Here is a 21525-nt window from a genome sequence, read left to right on the forward strand (position 1 = left end):
GGCCTGAATTGTTTGGGCCTAGGGTGCAATTTTCTGATTTTTCAAATTTTTGGGCAAAATTAATATTTTGAAAATTGGTTCAATTTTTATTTTGGAAAATTGATTTTTAGAAAATTAATAATTTTCTTGTGAAATAAATAATTAGAATATGATTTTAATTATTTATAGTAAAAATGAGTTTTTACATGAAATCAATTATTATTGATTTAATTGGAAATTAAATAAAGGAGTTTATTTAATTTATTAAATCTTTTAATAATTGTGGTGGTTAGTGATAAAATTATTAGATATATGATTTATCAATTAATTAAATATTTTAATTAAATTGATTTTAATATTTGATAATAAATGCATGAAGAATGATCGAGAGCCTTGACCAATGTGTTAGGTGTATGTTAGGATATTTTACTGTTTTATTCGTTTTTAATATTTGATATTATTAAAGTGGGCCTGGTTTATGGCCCGTTCCCACCCCATGAGATGTATCCCTTATGTGCCATGGCTATTTAAATGTAATTATTAGAAATAGTGGGAGATCAAGACTGGAAGATGGTGGGCCCGATGAACGAGATGAAGATATGTAAAATATTGGAAGCTCATGTAATAGTTGCATTTGCATCCCTGCATTCACTTAGGTTTGGACCTGGATCCATGTTTGGCTCACATGGATCTAATAGTGTTGGCGATCGATCATCCTTATTTATTGTTGAATGTCATATTATGATATATGCGATATATAGTAGTATGTATGTATGTATATTATTAGATAATATAGTTGCATGAATCCAGCAAACATACAAACTCGTGGCACGCGATTTTTAAATTTAAAATGATGAGACAATTTTAAAATTAAAATCTCTCATTTTGAATATGATTCAAAATTTATATCAAACCGTAAAAGTAAAAATTAAAAGAGTTTAATTTTTCCTTGCCTTCCATCAACCGTGGTTGCATGTTGATCGCTACCCGCGGATAATGTCTGGCTCATATTATTGGGGAGGCCTGTACGCCGGAAAGATGTGACTTCCAGCGGACATATGATGTGAATTGAGTGGAACTCCCATGACTTCGGCTCATATTATTGGGGGAACTCATGGCGACCGTCTACTACAATTCAATATTGATGGGTTGGTTTGACACGTGAAAATAAACGGCGTCATATTATTGGGCCTTATTAAACGTTAGGCAAAACACGCGGAGGTTGCATAGGGATGCAATTGGATTCTACCTTTTAGAAATTATAATTGGCTGATATTATTCGGGATTATAATTGGCTAATTGGACTCTACGTGCCCACTAAGGAAATATGATTTCCCTTTTTCATCAGAGGGTGGTGGAAATGTCAAAATAGTGGGAGGGAGATTTATAAAATAAAATCCATATTTTATATCTTAAAATTATTTTAAAATAATCATCAACCATTATTTTGTTTTCGTATCAGTATATTTTTTCGATTTCGTCACATAATCCTATTTTGTTATTAACAAGCTAACCGAGTCTAATTTCCAAGACTGGTTGGGAAAATTGTTCTAAGTTCGGAGAAAATGGCATACACACTAATGTCAGTCTTGCTGAACTGACAAAACATGCAAGATGGTAAGACCATAGTATGCAAGCTGAAGTGTAACATGCTCGCTTTTATGTCAAATGAACTGTGGGGAAAGTCTGAGGAAATTTTGAATGTTGCTGACATTCGAATGCATGTGCAAGAGTTGCATGGTGCATGAAACTATGCACACCACTTTCAAGGAACTCATGACTACACGCATGCAAGACAGGGCTTTGGCCCATGAGCGTGGTGTACGTATGACTGGGCTTGCTAAGAATGTGGTGGGCCTGGAATATGTGATTCCTAATGAGTTACTAGATAACATCAATTTGTTGTCTTTATCTTCCTCATTTGACGGGGTTATGGTGAACTTTAATTTGAATAAGATAGATGATAGCCTTGAAGAGCTGGTCAATACACTTATAACTTATGAGATCACCATAAAACATGGAATTGTTGTTTTTCTTATTGCACTCTCGTCAGACGAAAATGGCCCACAAGGTAAGGGAAAGAAATGTTCTGCCCCTCACAAGAAAAACAATCCCAATAAGAAGCAAACTCTGAAAGACACTTAAAAGGCCTACAAAGCCCGATAAGTTAGAACATATTTATTTCACTGCAAGAAGTCCGGACATAAGAAATTATATGCGCCAGAAATGTTCTGGAAATGATAAGTGAATGTCCAAGTAAACATAATTTCAACAACAAACAAAAGAAAGTTAGATGATCCAAATCTACACAAATATGGCACGCTAGACTATGTCACATTTCTCAAAGAAGGATGCACAAACTAGTGGGAGAAGGCATGTTTGACTTGTCAGACATAAATTCTCTACCTGCTTGTAAGTCCTGTCTAAAAGGAAAATTGACCAAGACTCCATTCGATGGAAATGTGGAACGTGCGCATGGTCTACTGGATTTGATCCAAACAGACATTTGTGGCATGCTAAGTGTTAGCACAAAATATGGGCAATCCTACTTCGTTATCCTTACTGATGACCATTCGAAGTATGGATATGTTTATGAAACACAAATCTGAAGCATTTGAATGGTTCAAAGAATTCAGATCTGAAGTAGAAAAATCAGCTAGAAAGAAGTATTAAGGCATTTCGATCTGATCGAAGTGAAGAATACTTGAGTGCTGAATTTTTGGGTTATCTAAAAGAGAATGTGATTCTCACAGTGGACTCCACCAGCAACACCACAATTGAACGGTGTTTCTGAATATTGTAAGCAAACCTTGTTTGACATGGTTCGATGAATGATGAGATTCACTGAATTGCCTACATCGTTTTGGGGCTTTGCACTTGAAACTGCGGCAATGTTGTTGAATAATGCCTATACTAGAGCAGTGGATAAAACACCAAATGAGATATGGATGAGAAAAACTCCCAAATATTCTTACGAGATAATATGGAGATGTCTTGCTTACGTGAAGCAGACAGTGGGAGACAAATTGGATAGTAGATCCACTTTGTGTTACTTTGTAGGATATCCAAAGAATTCTGTTGGGTATTAATTATATCATCCCAATGAAGCAAAAGTGTTTGTTTCAAGAAATGCCACCTTTTTGGAAAAGGAATTTCTATTATATACAAAAAGGCAAGATGATAGAACTTGAAGAAATTCAAGATACTCCCTCAACTATAGTAGTTGAACCTAATCTCCAACAACCAGTAGTTGAAGTACAAGCTCCTAGGAGGTCTGATAGTGTTATTAGACCACCTGCTAGATATATGCTTCTTCATGAATAAGACCATGATGAGTCTTTTGTTGGATATGATCCAATGAACTTTAAGGAAGTAATATCTGATACTGATTCAACCAAATGGCTTGAAGCCATGCAGTCAAAAATGGACTCTATATATTCAAACCAAGTCTGGACATTGGTGGATCAACCTGATGGAATCGTTCCTATATGGTGCAAATGGATCTACAAAAGAAAGCTTGGGGCGGATGGGAAGGTAGAGACCTTCAAAGCAAGACTGGTTGCAAAAAGATATACTCAAAGGCAAGGAGTTGACTATGAGGAAACCTTTTCACCAGTTGCTATGTTTAAGTCCATTAGAATACTACTAGCCATAAAAGCATGGTATGACTATGAGATATGGCAAATGGATGTAAAGATTGCATTCCTCAATGGAGACATGAAAGAAGAAATTTATGTATCTCAACCTGAGGGATACACATCAGTAGGAAGTGAGCATAAGGTATGCAAACTTCAGAGATCAATATATGGTTTCAAGCAGGCGTCAAGGAGATGGAACCTCAGATTTGATAGCACTATCAAAGAGTTTGGTTTTGCTAAGAATCGTGAGGAACTATGCGTGTACAAGAACGTTAGTGGGAATGCTGTGACATTCCTAGTACTTTATGTTGATGATATCCTACTCATTGAGAATGATGTAGGATTACTGCAATCAACTAAAGTATGGTTAGCAAGTAAATTCTCCATGAAAGATATGGGTGAAGCATCCTATGTATTGGGAATACAAATCTATAGAGATAGATCTAAAGGTATGCTAGGACTCACCCAAGCCACTTATATCGATACCATTCTGAAGCGATTCTCTATGGAAGAGTCCAAGAGAGGATACTTACCAATGTGTCATGGTATTACTCTATCTAATGCAATGTGGCCTAAAACTGATGAAGAGATAGAGATGATGACACGTATTTCATATGCGTCAGCTATTGGTAGTATCATGTATGGTATGATATCGACACGTCCTGATGTTGCTTACGCTCTGAGTGTTACAAGCAGATATCAGGCAAACCCTGGTCCAATGTATTGGAAGGCCGTGAAAGATATTCTTAAATACTTGAGAAGGACTAAGAACTTGTTCATGGTCTATGGGGTGGAGAATTGAAATTGGAAGGCTACACTGATTCTAGCTTCCAATGTGACGTAGATGATTCGAAATCGACCTCTGGCTTTGTATTCATGCTTAATGGTGCGGCTGTCTCTTGGAAAAGTTCCAAGTAAGACACCGTTGCGGATTCCACCACTGAAGCTGAATACATTGTTGCATCTGATGCAGCCAAAGAGGTAGTTTGGATGAGGAATTTTGTCCAAGAGTTGGGCGTTATTCCTAATGGAGTTGATCTAGTCCCGTTGTACTGGAACAACACTGGTGTCGTTGCGCAAGCAAAGGAACCAAGGTGTCATCAGCAATCCAAACATGTACTGAGGAAGTTCCACATCATACGGGAGATAGTGGGAAGAGGAGACATATCAGTTGAAAGAGTCCCATCTGCAGATAATGTTTCTGATCCACTTACATAGCCCTTGCCAGGACCATTGTTTGAAAAGCATCGCGAAGCAATGGGATTAATGGTAGTTGGCTCTAGGGCAAGTGGGAGATTGTTAAAGTAGATGTCCTGCAAGCCAACGGTTGGCTAGGGAATTTATTGACTCAAGTGAAATAAACAATCTTTATTTTAATATAATTTAACTTTTTATGGTCTTGTCATACTTTATCTGTATACCCATGCAAACATCATAGATAAAGTTCTTGATTATGCTTTAATACAAATGAATCGTAATTCGATGTTGAAACTCATTTGTAAACACTGCATATTATAAATTCGTTTCTAGTCGATTCAGCCGCCTAAAACAGGGATAAAGGCCGCTTGAGCTCGAGACTAGCATCTGTAATGTTGTGTACTGCGTTTCTTGGTAAGGGCATAGAGATGTCCAAACATGCAGATGGGTAGTCATATGATGATTATACCGAACAACCCTCCCTCAGACTTTCCAAGTGGTTATCATTCATCGAGAGGATAAGTCCGTGGTTATGATTGTACACCATTAGTCCTTACGACCCGGGACAACACTGAGGCTCTATATGCTAGGGCTGTGCTTTGACTCGTTTACCGGCTCCAGGAGAGTCATCAGGTGGCGAGGTTGGGTACAGTTGCGACGCATATAGGAGCCAGTGCATTGTAGTCGGAGATTCACCGCTCACCTTCGGGTGTGGATATCCTATGTGATCTGATGAAATAATAGTGCATGGAATCTCTGGCCAGAGTATGAGATGTACGTTAGAGAAGGAGTTCTCAAAATAGTACACGCGATGCCACTGTTATAGTTATCACATAGTTATCGAATTATTATGCAACCCTCGATGAACCAATGTTTGCAGATTCGATCGGGATATATGAGCTGAAGGGACCGTACTATACGCTAATCATAATCGACTGGTTCTTGCAGGCACTATCAGTGATACCTAGGGGATCATGGGGCGATGCTACTAGACGCTTTTACCATGATCCGATAGGTGCAATCAGAAATGAGTTCTGACATTCTTGATCAAGGTGTTGATGAAAAGAATGGGGCTAACTAGGGTAAGCCCGAATAAGAATAAATATTATTCTGAATCACAAAGAGTTGTGAACCCACGGCTAGCTGTATCCCTGAACCATTGAGGGTCACACAAGTACTGGATTGTTTGTTCCCGTTGAGAGAAATAAATTCAAGAAGTTGAATTTATATTATATAGTAAATTCAAGAAGTTGAATTTATGATAATTAAATTTTGAGAGAATAAATTCAAGGAGTTGAATTTATTAAATTTGAGAATTTAATTTATTAAACTCAAATGTTGGGTTTATTAAATATTAAATTTTGGTAGTGATAAAAATTCAAGGAGTTGAATTTATAATTTAAATAATAAATTCAAATGTTGAATTTATAATGTATTTAATTTATTAAACTCAAAAGTTGAGTTTGTTAATTAATAAATTAAATATGGTGGATAATATGTTTAATGGGCTTGTAGGGGTACAAGTCCAACATATTAAATAATTAAAGTATAATGGACTTTGATTAAATTAATCAAACTAGTTGGACTAGCCCAATTAATTATATCAAGCCCATTAATGTTAATTATGTCATTAGGCTATTATTTAATTATAAATAACACATGTTAATTAAAAACCTAGCCTACCACCCACATTCATTCGAGACTTTCACTTTCAAACAAGAAAAAATTTGGCCACCTTGAATTATTTTAGGGTTTGAGCCGTCTCTCAAAATAATTCTCTCCTACGTTAAATATCTTCCAATATTTCTAGTGCAATTTGGAAGAGGATCAATCTATTCAGTCGTGGACCTGATTAGAAGGAAAGAAAGGAGTCTCTTGAAGAAAGATCGTAGGGATTCATCAAGAGCCAGATCTGTTATATCGGATCGGTTGGTGTCCAATGATTTATTCACCAAAGGTATAATTTTCTAACATCCTATGTATGTTTTGTTAAATCATACGAGCGCCCAAACAATATATTTTGACTATCAAAATAAATAAAAATTTTAAACTTCCTCTGCGTTTGGGCACGTAGAAAACCAAGATCCAACACCATTATGATTGTGGTCAGCATTGACCCATTTTGTTACTTGGATAGCCGAGATCAAGATCACCCGGGTAGAAAATCATGGCTTTACCCGAGCTCTTTTACCAACAACCCGCGCCCTCACGGAACCATCCGGGCGTTTCTCAGCTTCCCGGGCAGGATTCCCGGTTACATTACCACTTGGACAACCTCGAGAACTGCACCACCTCGAGATATGAACCCCAATCGATTATAATCGATGCAGGCAGTCCAATATGTCAGAACAACTTGGGTTTGAAGTGTCCGAGAAGTCATCAGAAGCTAGTATGGTAAACCTACTTAGTAGGTGGTGTGATAATCGAGGTAACTACCCACTCTTCCACTATAAATAGCAGGTATTAATCTCATTTAATGATTCTGAAATCTTCGAACTAAGAGCATTTACATATTTTCCCTCCAATATTGCTTGTGTTCATCTAAAAAAGCCTGCTGACTTAAGCATCGGAGTGGCCACGCCGGACATCCCTCCGGTGCCCATTCACGAGTTACTCTCTTGTTTGCAGGTGTTGTTCTAAGCCATTATCTTCACTCAAATTCCCAGATACTATAAATTATTGATTTGGTCCGTTGGAGCCCCGTACTCGGTTCACCCATTTCAACGAGATCTTATCAGAGGGTTTTGAGATTTTCTTTTCGATCGTGTGAGTTATCGGTTTATCCAATCGACAAACCGATTTATGTTCTAGGAACGTTGACACGAGGTGTTCAATTTCATGTATAAATTTTATATTTTTGGTGATGTTTGAAATTCGTTGATTTTCGGAATAAATCCGATAAATTATTAAATCATACAGAAATTGAACATTGTTGAATAATGTATGATTTTAACGAAGTAGAGATGATTATAATGAAATTATTTTGAATTATTCCCAATTTATTATAATTAGGCAATTTTAACCATTGGATTGAGATTGAAGAATTGGCTGTCAGTTGTATTGATTGAATTGAATATGTTATTGATGTAGATAGATTATTATACTGATATCTTCAAGCTACATCGACTGGAATGAAGAATTGAGGTATGCTGTGATCGAATAACATACAACAAGTATCTGTATTATATAATATATGTTTGATTGATTGGATTGAGAATACATATCTATGTGCCTTATTAGTTGAGTTTATGTGGCATACATGACATACACGTTGAGCTATGATCATTGGATACCCTGATATGATTTGATTTGATTATCGGGTTTGTGATCAAGATGCTATGTTTCGTATTACATGACCCTTAAAGCATAGTCATTTGTGGCCCCGATGATTGATTGATATTTGGGATTTGATAACGCTTTATCGATGTTATGATATGAGTATCCCTGATTGAGGCCGGTGTGCCAGCTCGAGCATTGATTTGATAGTGATTCGATTGATTCTGACATGTTCTCAGTGGAAGGGCATTTGACCTGATACCTCCACGACATACATGCATTGCATATCATATATAATATTTTAGACACTTGTGGTATATATTGTGGTTGTTTCAGATTGAGCTTTACTCACCGTAGAGGGGGCTGTTGTTGTCTTTGTATGGGGACAATGACAGGTACTCTAGGATATCACGAGATCGGAGATGGTGTTTCTGGAGGGAGTCACAGTTTGAGTTGAGGATTGGTAGTTGTTTCCCAGTATATATGTATATGTATCTATATACCAGGGCATGCCCCGAAGATATGAGTTTGTTTGTATTTAGTTGGTTTTGATTATGTGTGTGCATATTTTATGATGTGAGATGAAATACTATTTTTAGTATTCAAATAATATGTTTTGGGCTCATTGTAAAGAAAATTTAAACTCATTTTCGCTATAATTAATTAACCCTTATCAACTTGCATTGTAATCACGATTAGGAGTTAAGGACCCCTTCACAGATTGGTATCAGAGCATAGCTGAGAATGCAAGATTGAGTCTTGTATACACTTGAATATGCACAAATGAATTGTGCGCCTGTGTTTGATTTATTAGTATTACTTGCTCCTACTTGATTTAGTTTGAGTAATTTATTGATGAGATTGATGATTTGAGATGATGATGATGTGAAATTGATATTGATTTGTGATATTCATCCTCTGATCTGTAGATGGATCCCACAAGTAAGACTGCGAGTAATAGTACTGAGATGATTGTTGGACAGTTCGAAGGAGTGTCCATGGATCTGTTTATGGTTCGATTCCAGGATTTAAAACCACCGAGGTTCTTTGGCACTGAGAGTGCAGAAAGATCAGAGGTCTGGTTGAAGGGTATCGAGCATCTGTTTAATAATGTTGAATATTCTAAAACTTGGCGAATGAAACTTGCACTTTATCAATTGAAAGACCGAGAAAAATCTTGGTGGGAAGCCGCTGAGATTGGACTAAAAGAGGCCGGGATTGAAGTCACATGGGATGTCTTCAAGGCCCAGTTTTTGGAGCAGTATTCGCCTCCTTCTTATTACACTACTCAAAAGAATGAATTCAATAATCTGCAGCAGGGAACGATGAATGTTGCAGAATATGTTTCGAAATTTTCTACGTTGTTGAAATATGCTCCTCACGTAGCTGCGAATGCAAAAGCAAAATATAACAGGTTTGTGAATGGATTGCATACGACTATATATAATTTTGTCATTTCGGGTTTGCCTACGAACTACGCAGAGGCAGTTGAACGAGCAAAGGCAGCCGAACTGTACTAAGGCGAGGAGTTCCACTGTATACTCCTCCACCTCCAGTGACATCTCAGCAACCTACCTTGCGTCCGAGAGGTAGGAAGTTTAAGAAGACTGGTTCCACTGTTTCTTCATCTTCTTCGTGTTCCAATGGATCCCAGAGAGAGAGTCCCGTGATTGCTCCTTATTGTAGCCATGGTGGAGGCAAACATACTATTGAGCAATGTCGAGGTATGTTTGGCACTTGTTATCAGTGTGGACAGGAAGGCCATTTTTCTCTAGTATGTCCGAACAGGGGTACAACTTCTTCCCAACCCCAGCCAGGATTTCGAGGTGGCCCAGTATGATGAGACCTGTTGTTCCTGTTCCTTCTTTCCAGCAGTCGAATGTTCCACGATATCAAGGATCTGGTGGTCAGACTACTCAAGGCCTTCCTCAAGTTCGAGTGTATGCTATGACCGAAGATCAGGCGAAAGAAGCTCCTGGTGGTGTGATTGCAGGTATTTTCATGCTTTGCGATTATCCTGCACATGTTTTATTTGACACAGGAGCATCTCACTCTCATACTCATGCATTTGTTGCGTACCATTATATTCTATCTATTCCATTGTATGATACTTTTTCGATAGCCACGCCAGCAAGAAAGATTATTCCGTCTGAGCAAGTTTTGCAGAATTGTGTATTGATATACGAGGATAATGTAATGTTCCTGAATTTGAATTTCCTCCCAATGCACGACTTTCATTGTATTGTGTCGTGGATATCTTGACAACAAATTGAGCTACTGTTGATTGTTTTCATGGAGTGGTTCGATTTCGAGCTGTTGATGGACCCAACTGGAATTTTATGGTAAGGGTTCTCAAGACAAAATTCCATTGGTATCCTCCTTGGAAATGTCTCGACTTTTAATTAGCGGGGATGGGTTATCTTATCTACGCCATTGATTTCTCTAAGAAGGATCCTTCTTTATCTGAGATTCCTGTTGCAAAAGAATTCCCGGATGTATTTCCCGATGAGATTCCAGACTTTCTTCCTGATCGAGAAGTGGAGTTTAGTATTGATCTTATGCCGGGGACTGAACCTATTTCTAAAGCTCCTTATCGCATGGCACCATTGGAATTGAAAGAACTGAAAGAACAATTACATGATCTTCTCGATAAGGGATATATTTGACCAATTGTATCACCTTGGGGAGCTCCGGTTTTGTTTGTTCGAAATAAAGACAGTACGATGCGAATGTGTATCGATTATAGGCAACTGAATCGGGCTACTGTGAAAAACAATTATCCCTTTCCTCGTATTGATGACTTATTTGATCAGCTTCAGGGTACTTCTGTTTACTCTAAGATTGATCCTCGATCTGGTTATCATCAAGTACGAGTTTGAGGGGACCCAGACGCTAATCAAGGTCTTAATCATCATTGGGACTAATTAATCAATTAGTAAACATGGTCTAATTTTTTTTTAAAAATGCGGAACGTAGTGAAATCAACTAATATACAACTCAGTATAAAAGAAAGTACAAGTCCTGCACTGTCTACAAATCAGTAAAACTAAGGTTCAACATCTAAATATCAAGTGTCAAAACCCTATATACATCCAAGTCCGAAGTCTCCACTCTATCACGATCTCTCCTCATCTCCTGGACCCTGAACCTGTCCCACCTGTTGTCATGTACACATACAAACAAGACAACAGCCGGATAACTCCAGTGAGAATATAATCCCAGTATAAATCAACGAAACATGCAATCATATAAACGAATATAAAGCATGTAACAGGTAACAGCAATATGTATCAAAATCTGAAACATAATCAATCATAAACTATCGACCATGCTCGTAACTCTACAGTTCAGACTAGACTCAATCCTAGTCTAGGGATCCCGGTTTCCAGATGTGGTGTTCCTATATCGAATTCCGTAATAGAAGGAAAAGTGATTCTATTTACTCGATATAACCAAATATGGTGTTCCTATATCGAATTCCGTAATAGAAGAAATTCCAATTCTATTTACTCGATATAACCAAACATCCAGTGTCCTGACCTAACCGTCATGGACTGTAGCTCTATCGCTAATGTCCTATCTTGAGACATCGTGCAATGTGCCCGTGGCGATCTCGCCACTATCAGGTACTTCCGTCCCAAGATTTCTATACTATCTTGTGACATCGTGAAATGTGCCGGTGGCGATCCCGCCACTATCAGGCACTTCTGTCACAAGATTACTCGTCCGATACCTGTTTTTAATAATTCAAGAAAACCAGTACATCAATCCAATCAATGCAAATATTAATGCAATAAAGTAAAGTATGTGATTTAGGGAAACTCAAGTCTAAACCGACTCAAGCGATCTCCCAATACCACATTGACTTATACCTTCCGTTTGTAGTCTCGGTCTGAAGCAATCTCAGTTCTGAACTCAAGACTTTCTCTGTAAATCTGAAACAACATATCGCAAATACTAATATCAATATTCCAATCTCAATTCAACACTGAAACTGATTAATCTGGATTTAATTCAAATCATCGGCATAACGGTACAAACTCAGTATCTCGTCAATACCACATCACCAGATAACAATTCCCTCAATTCATAATCAATACCAATACAATCTAATATCATATCTCAGTCAATTAACTTCAGAAAATCACAAAAATTCCATAATCAGTCCTTTTCTTAATCTGACTTCGATTCTATGATGTCTAATATGTCAAGAACAACATATATGAGTCCTATTCAATTCTAACAATATCATAATTCCAAAACATGTCAAAACGTAGTAAAACTTACGTCCAGATGTATCCTACGTTGATAGGAACACAGTAGTGAAGTCAGATTACAATTTGGACGGACGGATTTCTCACAAAAGGCGTAAGGATTTTCAACACATATACAGGAACCTTTTCTCGAGCTTCTTTCTTCCCTTTTTATTCAAGGAACCAACGTATATATGTATATATATATATATATCAAGTTGCTCGGTTAAAGAAACGTGGCTTGTTCTCCTGAATTTCGGTCGGCGCTCGGGCGGTGATAATTTACCGCTCGAGCGCGGCACTCTCTGTCCAAGCCTTTCGGATTACCCATCGGCGCTCGGGCGGTCACAAACTACCGCCCGAGCGCCACTTCTTCTGCCCGCAACATGTTCTTATTGAACATTGGCGCTCGGGCGGTCATTTCCTACCGCTCGGGCGCCAATAGTTCTGTCCAAAAACGCACCCTTCTTATGATTTATCCAATCTGGTCCCGTAATAGCCCGTCTATAAATATATCCATTCAAATTCAATAATCATCTCAGATTACGATCATTAATTTCTCGGGCATTACAGAGTTCGAGATGAAGATGTTCCTAAAAGTGCTTTTCGTACCAGGTATGGCCACTATGAATTCTTGGTTATGACTTTCGGTTTCACGAATGCTCCTGCTGTATTTATGGATTTAATGAATCATTTCTTTCGAGATTTTCTTGACCGATTCGTCATCATGTTTATCGATGATATTCTTGTCTATTCGAAATAGAAAAAAGAGCATGCTGAACATTTGAGACTGGTACTTCAAACTCTTCGCAATGGCCATTTATATGCTAAATTGTCCAAATGCGAATTCTGGATGGATCGAGTGGTATTTTTGGGCCACGCCATCTCGAGACATGGCATATATGTTGATCCTGCTAAGATTGAAGTTGTATTGAATTTAGGGGTGCAAACGAATCGAACATGTTCGCGAGCTTTTCGAGTATGTTCGATAAATATTCGATTCGTATTCGAACTTATCGAACTCGAGCCGAACTCGAACATGTTCGAATTTTTTTTCGAGCCGAACTCGAGCCTAAACTAATATATTCGATAGTTCGCGAATAGTTCGCGAACCTTTATTTAATATATATATATATACACACACTCAAAGCCCCAAAAATTATGATATATATATCTACTTATATGAATGCCTCAATAATTTGAAATGGGCCAGTTTCCTCCCGGTTTCCGGTATGAACCCTTACCACGTGCTGTGTTTTCATTGCACCGATGCTTAATTGTGTGTGCTGTCATTGTGAGATGTATCTCCGTGCCACGCGTCATGTGAGAGTCCTTCCTTCTCTTTCTCCGATTCTTTCTTTCTTTTCTATCATTCTCTTTTGGCTTCCTTTCTTGCTCGGCATGCTCAAACTCTCCGTGTTTGTGTTCCTTTCTCTTTCAAGCCTTCGTTGTCGGCTGCTCCTTACGCCCACAGGTAGACAATAGCAACCGGTGAGCTGCCTTCTCCCTTCTCTTCGGTCTTGGTTGTATTTCTGGCTCGGTTTTCCCTAACCTCCGATTTTTCAAAATTCGAATAATTCGAATCAAACTCGAGCCCGAACTTTATTTCGAATCGAGCTCGAACAAAAAATTTTCATTTTTTCGAACTTCGAATCGAATACGAATATTACACATATGTTTCGAGCTCGAGCTCGAATATTAATATTCTTGTATTATTCGGCTCGATTCGGTTCGATTGCACCCCTAATTGAATTGGCCGAGACCTAAGAATGTTGGTGAGATCCGTAGCTTCATGGGTTTAGCTGGCTATTATCGTTTTATTGAAGGATTTTCGAAAATAGCTAAACCTATTACTCAACTGACATAGAATAATCAGAGATTCATTTGGTCAGATGAATGTGAAGCTAGTTTTCTTGAATTGAACACGAGATTGACCACAACACATGTGCTAACTATCCCCTCAGGTACCGGAGGAGGGTAAAGGTTTGGGATGTGTTCTGATACAACAGGGAAAATGTAACGTCCCAAAAATTTTAAGATCCACGCGAACCACATGCATTTGAGTTATTAAATTTTTTGTATTTTAATTAAATGTTTTAATTGCATGAATTAATTATGTTGCGCATATTTGCATGCTTAAAATATATTTTTGTACATTGTTGCATTAAAAGGTATTTTTAAAGGTTATTCGAGTTGCGATCGAGGAACGGAGACCGAGGGCTGAAAAAAATAGAAAATATTTTTATTAAATAATTATTTTTAATTATTTAAACTAAAGGTGATGTTTTTATTACTTTTCAAAATAAGGAGTTTTGAGGTGATTTTATACACCGGGACGTGAATTTTATCGGTGTTGGTTTTTCAAGAAAAATACGAACTTTTTAGCCGTACGGCTAATAAATTCACAAATTTATTTTTACCAAAACTTTGTTGATATTTTATTTAAAACCTAATTAGAGACTAATGGGCTTAATTTAATGGCTTAATAGGCCCTAGCCTAATTAGTAAACTAATTAGCCATTTTATTAATATAAAAACACCCAAAAACCCTACCGTGCAACAAAAACTCACGACAATCACTTTTCAATTCTGAAAAACTCTTCCAACCACACACCATCACACACGGCACTACACACACACAACTTTTGAAGGATTTTCGAAGGGTTCAAGGGACTTCAAGACAAGGTTTCGATCCGTTCTTCGTCGTCAACGGATTTTCGAGCGTATAAAACGCAAAGGCACGCCATACATCTCCTTTTCTCATCCATAATATCATATTAATGTTTAAATTAGTGGATGCATGAAAAACATGAAAGAAAAACAAGTGCCACTTTTCTAGATTTTCGTTTTGGATCATAGCAGGATATGTTAAGCAAGATTTTTTATTCTTAAATCATGATTGTATGTTGTTCAAGGACTGCCATGATCTAGGCCATGATTTACAAGGGTTTACACGTGAGTTAGGGTCCTGTAAGCGCACCACACACGCTAGAAATTGAAGAGCACCAAATAATAACGTAAGTTGCTGTCATGAGAATAACATGGGTTTGGTTAAGGTCCTCCCAGGCCGGGCATTGGTTCGGCTCTTGTCCAGGGGCTAGCCAGGGGCGTGGGGGAGACCAGGGAAGAGTCCTACCCATGCTAGGACTCGAGTTGAGAGGCGGCGAGGAGTCCTTTGTATGAGGGACTCCTACCCAGGAAATAGCGTACAGGTTCTGCACTTCGCACCAGCTTGGGCGCGCGGTTAAGGGGGTCTGTGCTAGGTCAGGTCTGGTCCTTAGGCTCCTTAGGGGGTGCACATCAGGTTGGTTTGTGACTAGAGTCATCGGCTAGGTCCCTGCATGCGTAAATCTTAGAGTCCGTGCATACCCAAATTCTCCGCCAGCATAGGTGTGTGTAGAGGGTCCACGTTTTTGGCATTAGAATGGTTTCCTTGATGAAACTAGGGTCCAGTAAGTTAATTAAGATGTTGGGCAAGTTTCGGACCAACATGGTTCGGGGGTAACTGTAGTAGCCCGAATTCCAAATTGGGTAATTAACGGATTAATGGTGATTAAGAAGGTTTAATGTGTAATTTTGACCGTGGTCATGATCGGACGGACCGAAGATGTTTCGGTAGCACCGAAGAGTTCGGACGATCCGAAGTGGGTTCGGTGGATCCGATCATGAGGTGTCAAGAGTTGATCGACACGTCAGTTTACATGCAAGTTCGGATGATCCGAAGTGTAGGTTCGGTGGATCCGATCATGAGGTGTCAAGAGTCGATGGACACGTAGGAGTTCGGACGTTCCGAAGTGGGTTCGGTGGATCCGAACATAGCCTATAAATAGTGCTCGGATTTCCTCATTTTGCATTGCAAATTCTTGAGTTGTCTCTCATATTTGAGAAGTTTGGAAGGTTCTAGGGTTAGTTGTCGGTCGAGCGATAGCCAAGAGCTGCCAGGATTGGTAGCGTAGCGACGCCTGAGTTACGAGGCAATCGACATCAAAGGGCTGTCGACGGACGAAGGTAAACCCTAAACCTTTGGTAGTACTGGTTTTGCTAGTCTAGCATGGTAGTATTGTTCATTGGGTATGCTTTTGATGCGTAGGCTTGTTCTAGACCTGATTAGCGGTGTTGCGTAAGGCTAGGCTTGCTGTGATAGAGGTACGAAAGTACTATCCGAGATATCCTGGTCGAGTATACATCCTTATATGTGTTGCATGATTATGTGGTGCATTGATATATGTCATATGATGCATGCTATTATGTCACGTTTTATGATGCATGTTGCATTTCATGTTGAGCCGTATCTCCTTCGAGATAGCCTTTACTGTTGAGCTGTATCTCTTTCGAGATAAGCTATATCTTGTGGGGCCGCTCAGCCCTGTCTTGTCTTGTGGACGCATGGACACCGAGAGTACACAGTGGCCGACGGGTCCGGAGGGCTTCGGTGATCCGGGACATTTTAGGTCCACGTCTGTTCTTGTAGTGGATGCAGTGACCCAGAGGAGTACCGCGCGGCACTATCCACTTGGCGCCTCTAGACTGAGCATTTTGAGATCCTTTGTGACTCCTATTTCTTGACTACCCTGGTATCATATCATAGCATGTGCATTTCATATAGGTTTGTATACTCATGCTTTTGTACTGGGCGTTCTTATCGCTCACGTCCTCGGTTTTGTTTATCTTGGACACCCCATTCCCACGGGGCAGGCCTCAGGTTGGACAGCTCAGGAGGAGGAGGAGGAGGACGTTGAGTAGCTGGTTGGTTTAGTTCTTCGGTATCTTTTTGTTTCGATATGGTTGTACCGTATATTTCAGTTTAGTTGAGTTGTTCTGGATTTTCGATTGGGTTGTATAACTATCGTTTGGTGACAGTTTTCCGCTGTTATCTCTGATTATTATTAATTAAGTTAATTGCATGCTTAGTTCTTCATTAGTAGGTGATTCTGGAACGGGTCACTACATTTATGGTATCAGAGCATGCTTACGATTTTGGGATATAGATTCTGTTTTAGGATTTTCGTTGACCATTTTACCATTTTTCCCCATTCTATCTTGTAGCGATGGCTGACCACTTTGGTGATGAGAGTAGTCAGGGAAGTGTAGGTCGTTGGGGTGACCAGGACGATCGTAGGCGTCATCGTGAATATCGTCATCGTCGGGATGGTCCTAGGCGTTTTGATTTGCACCGTTTCATTCAGATGGGGCCTAAGCCTTTAGTCGGCGGTGAGACTCCCGATGATGCTGAGGATTGGTTAGAGCGCATGGAGAGTTGTTTCCGTGCATTCCAGTGCACCGAGGAGCAGCAGATGGAGACCCTTGGTTTTCTTCTCGAGGGCCGTGCGCGCAAGTGGTGGCGATCGACTTCTGCGCCGATAGTCCAGTCCCAGGGTAGGGTGACTTGGGCCGACTTCCGTGCAGCTTTCATGCAGCTGTATTTTCCTCCAGCCCTTCGCCAGGCAAAGACGATTGAGCTCCTGAATCTTAAGCAGGGTAGTATGTCTGTTGATGAATATCAGCAGAAGTTCTTTGAGTTGTTACCTTTTGCTCCTCATATCAGTGGCAGTTCTGAGGCCAAGTATGATCATTTCCTCCAGGGTCTTAACCAGGAGATTTTTGATCGAGTCACTGTCTGTGATAATCCTACTTCGTATGATGGGTTAGTGAACCGGTGTCGCCAGGCAGAGATCAGTCTCCAGCGTGGTAGGGCTATTCTTTCTTCTAGACCTCCGAGTACTTTGAGCCCTCGATCTCAGTCTTTCAAGAAATCTGGTTCTTCTTCTTCTGGATCTGGATCACGGTCTAGCGGTGTTTTCCGCTTTGGTAAGAAGAAGGTTTCTTGTGTGCATTGTGGGAAGAACCATCCATCAGAGCAATGCCGATCAGCCGCGGGAGCTTGTTTTCAGTGCGGAGAGATGGGTCATCTCAAGAAGAATTGTCCTCAGTTGCGAGGTGGAGCAGGATCTGGTTCCGGATCTCAGACGACTGTTCAGCAGAGGAGGCAGGGTCAGGCAGTGGGTAGTTCAAATCTTCGACCTCGTGCCCAAGGTCAGGTTTTTGCGCTGAACCAGGATCAGGCTGCAGATGAGACAGAGAGAGTCATAGCAGGTACTTTTCGTTTATGCGGTATTCCTGCTTTTGTTCTTATTGATACCGGAGCATCTCATTCATTCATTTCTGCACGATTTGTTAAGCGTCATAAGTTACCGTATGTTTCTCTAGACGTCATTCTTTCCGTTTCTACCCCGATGGGTCATTCGGTGTTAGCAAAGCGTCTAGTGATGGGTTGTCCCTTAGATTTTGAGGGTAACGAATTGATTGCGAATCTTATGATCCTGGAGATGGAAGATTTTGATTGTATTCTAGGTATAGACCTATTGACTACCTACCGAGCTACCGTGGATTGTTACCAGAAGCTTGTTCAGTTTCGTACGACTGAGAGCTCTAGTTGGTTTTTCTATGGTGAGGGAGCGCGACCTCCGATGCCAGTGGTATCTGCTCTGAAAGCCTGTCGTGCTTTAGAGTCGGGCGGGGAAGGCTACCTCATCTATGCGATTGATTCATCCACAGGTAGTGTTGGTATAGAGGATATTCCAGTGGTTTGTGAATTTCCTGATGTTTTCCCAGATGAGATTCCTGGTTTTCCTCCGGTTAGAGAGGTGGAATTTGGCATTGAGTTAATGCCAGGGACTGCACCGATTTCTCGTGCCCCCTATCGTCTTGCTCCGTCAGAGATGAGAGAATTGAAGCAGCAATTGCAGGATCTTCTTGATAAAGGTTATATTCGTCCGAGTGTTTCACCTTGGGGAGCTCCAGTCTTGTTTGTCAAGAAGAAAGATGGATCTATGCGATTGTGCATTGATTATCGCCAGCTGAATCGTGTGACGATCAAAAACAAGTATCCATTACCTCGTATCGATGATTTGTTCGATCAGCTTCAGGGTACCTCTGTTTACTCCAAGATTGACTTGCGATCGGGTTATCATCAAATGAGAGTTAGAGATGATGATATTTCCAAGACTGCATTTCGTACTCGATATGGGCATTACGAGTTTCTAGTTATGCCATTTGGATTGACGAATGCGCCAGCAGTGTTCATGGATTTGATGAATCGAGTCTTTCGGGATTTTCTAGATCAGTTTGTTGTGGTTTTCATCGACGATATCTTGATTTATTCTCACAGTGTGGAAGAGCATATCCAGCACTTGAGGATTGTGTTGCAGATTCTTCGTGAGAAGCAATTATATGCTAAGCTGAGTAAGTGCGAGTTCTGGATTGATCGTGTAGTATTCCTTGGTCATGTGATTTCCAAGGAAGGAATTTCTGTGGATCCCAGCAAGATCGAAGCAGTGCTGAATTGGTCACGTCCTACGACGGTGGCTGAGATCCGTAGTTTTCTAGGTCTGGCAGGGTATTATCGTCGCTTCATCGTGAATTTCTCTCAGGTAGCTAGACCATTGTCGCAGCTTACTCGGAAGGATGTTCCATTTGAGTGGTCATCTGAGTGCGAAGATAGTTTCAGAAAGCTTCGTCGACTTCTGACTTCTGCACCTGTTTTGGCGTTACCGTCAGGATCTGATGGTTTCAGTGTTTACACCGATGCTTCTTTTCAAGGCTTAGGGTGTGTGTTGACGCAGAATGGTCATGTGATCGCTTACGCATCCAGGCAGTTAAAACCTCACGAGGAGAAGTACCCTATTCATGATCTAGAATTAGCTGCTATTGTGTTTGCGCTAAAGATCTGGCGTCATTACTTGTACGGGGTTAAGTTTGAAATTTTCACTGATCATAAGAGTCTGAAGTATCTGTTCACTCAGGCTGAGTTGAACATGAGACAACGTCGTTGGATGGATCTACTTAAAGATTATGACTGCGAGATCAAATACCATCCAGGTTCTGCGAATCTCACAGCCGATGCTCTTAGTCGCAAGGTGAGAGCCTCTGCACTTCAGACCAGTGCTATGATTAGTACTATCCAGGATTGTTGTTCATTGGGATTTAATTTCAAACATCGGAAAGGTATGGAGAGCATTCGTGTTGCTACCATTCTATCTGAGCCAGCTTTGTTCGCTCGGATTCGAGATGCTCAGATGTCTGATCTCAAGACTCAGAGATTAGCTCGGTTGGCTGGTGGAGATAGCAATTTCCATTATCAGTCTAATGGTCTTCTGTGTTTGTCTAATCGGGTTGTGGTACCAGAGGATGATACTTTGAGGGAAGAGATCTTGGCTCAGGCTCATCGAAGCAAGTTGAGTGTCCATCCAGGAAGCAACAAGATGTATAAAGATTTGAGGACACGATTTTGGTGGAAAGGGATGAAGCGCAGTGTTTATCAGTTTGTTTCCAAGTGTCTTGTTTGTCAGCAGGTTAAGGCAGAGCACCGTCGACCGGGAGGATTATTGTTGAACTTACCTATTCCCGAATGGAAGTGGGAGCATATTGCGATGGACTTCATTACTCACTTACCATTGTCTTCGAGGAATAGTGATGCTATTTGGGTAGTGGTGGATCGACTCACCAAGTCTGCTCATTTTCTGCCATATAACCGTGATTTCACTTTCGATCGTATGGCTCGATTGTACATTCAAGAGATTGTACGTTTGCATGGGGTGCCAGTTAGTATTGTCAGTGACAGGGATCCTCGTTTTACCTCACGATTTTGGGGTAGTTTCCAGGCGGTATTGGGTACGTCCCTAAGTTTAAGTACAGCTTATCATCCAGAGACCGACGGTCAGACAGAGAGGACTATCCGTACACTTGAGGATATGATGCGAGCTTGTGTGATGGATTTCGGAACCGCTTGGCAGGATCATTTGCCTTTGATTGAGTTCGCGTACAACAACAGCTACCATCGTAGTATTGGTATGGCACCATTTGAGGCGTTGTATGGGCGACGTTGTCGTACTCCATTATTTTGGGATGAAGTTGGGGAACGACATGTTGAGGGACCGGAGTTAGTCCAGCAGGCTATTGATAAGGTTGCAGTAATCAAGAAACGGATTAAGATCGCTCAGGATCGACAGGCTAGTTATGCGAACACCAAGCGGCGACCTCTTTATTTTCAGCCAGGTGAGAAAGTGTTTCTCCGAGTTTCGCCTTTTCGCAGGATTTTGAGATTTGGTCTCAAGGGTAAGCTGTCTCCGAGATTTATTGGTCCATTTGAAATATTGGAAAGCGTGGGAGATTTGGCTTACAGA

The sequence above is a fragment of the Primulina eburnea genome, chromosome 11 (genome assembly GCF_022965805.1).
Source record: "Primulina eburnea isolate SZY01 chromosome 11, ASM2296580v1, whole genome shotgun sequence".
Lineage (NCBI taxonomy): Eukaryota > Viridiplantae > Streptophyta > Magnoliopsida > Lamiales > Gesneriaceae > Primulina > Primulina eburnea.